This window comes from Magnolia sinica, chromosome 6, assembly GCF_029962835.1.
Source record: "Magnolia sinica isolate HGM2019 chromosome 6, MsV1, whole genome shotgun sequence".
Taxonomy (NCBI): domain Eukaryota; kingdom Viridiplantae; phylum Streptophyta; class Magnoliopsida; order Magnoliales; family Magnoliaceae; genus Magnolia; species Magnolia sinica.
In genome coordinates this window covers 39810799-39811762 of record NC_080578.1, presented here as the reverse complement: position 1 = coordinate 39811762, position 964 = coordinate 39810799, and the positions used below count along the sequence as shown (strand labels likewise).

General features: G+C 40.5%; 1 non-coding gene across 1 annotated transcript; it reads right to left on the bottom strand.

Moving 5' to 3' along the window:
* Window positions 1-593: 593 nt before the first annotated feature.
* LOC131250400 (small nucleolar RNA R71) lies at window positions 594-700 on the bottom strand. Its single transcript, XR_009173325.1, has one exon. It is a non-coding gene; the product is annotated as a small nucleolar RNA R71 (small nucleolar RNA).
* Window positions 701-964: the final 264 nt, after the last annotated feature.

Genomic DNA, 964 nt, shown 5'->3' with positions numbered 1-964 from the left:
TTAGCTTAGTTACTTGAGGGCTAAGAGTGTTTCACGCCCAGGTGGGTCCGTGATAACAATCTACGTCTTTTGAGTGAATGAGGATTAGTCAAAGGGTTGCCTATCCATCACCGGGTTAGACACCACTTGAGATCCTCATAGTTAACTGAAGTATGGCTACAATTCAACCTGCAAATCCTCCTCAACCTCTAGTTGAGAAAACCTATGATGAGAATGAAGTGCATCATGCACCCCCGCCTCGTACTTTACGAGATTATTTACAACCGACAAGGGTAAGTACACCTTCATGCATGGTTTTTTTAGAGAATGCAGGACATATGAATATCAAGCCAGGAGTGATCCAACTCCTTACAAAATTCCATAGACTTGAATTTGAAAATCTATATCTACACTCGAAAGAGTTTGATGAGATAATAGCTACTTTATACTTTCTTAACGTGTCTGAGGGCACGGGAAAGCTTAAACTCTTTCCCTTCTCCTTAAAAGAAAAGGCCAAGATGTGGTTGCACTCACTACGTCCATGATCGATTGGCAGATGGAACGACATGACAAGCGAATTCATTAAGAAAATTTTCTCATATCATAAAATGAACACCCTCAGAAAGTCAATCATGAACTTCGCCCAAAAGGAATATGAAACATTCTTCCAATATTGGGAGCAGTTTAAGGATCTTGTCAGTTAATGCCCATAACACGGTTTTGAAATGTGGCGGATCATAAATTTCTTCTACGATGGACTGACATCTTCCATGCGCCAATTGGTTGAGACGATGTGTAATAGGGAATTCATGAACAAAGATGCCAATGATGTGTGGGATTATTTAAACAGACTTACTGAAAATGCACAATCATAGGACATCTCTCCAAAACCCACCGCTTCTAAGCCTACTCAATCAAAGGAAAGGGGAGGAATGTATGCTTTAAAAGAAGAAGATGACTTGAGTGCAAGGGTGGTCAATCTCAC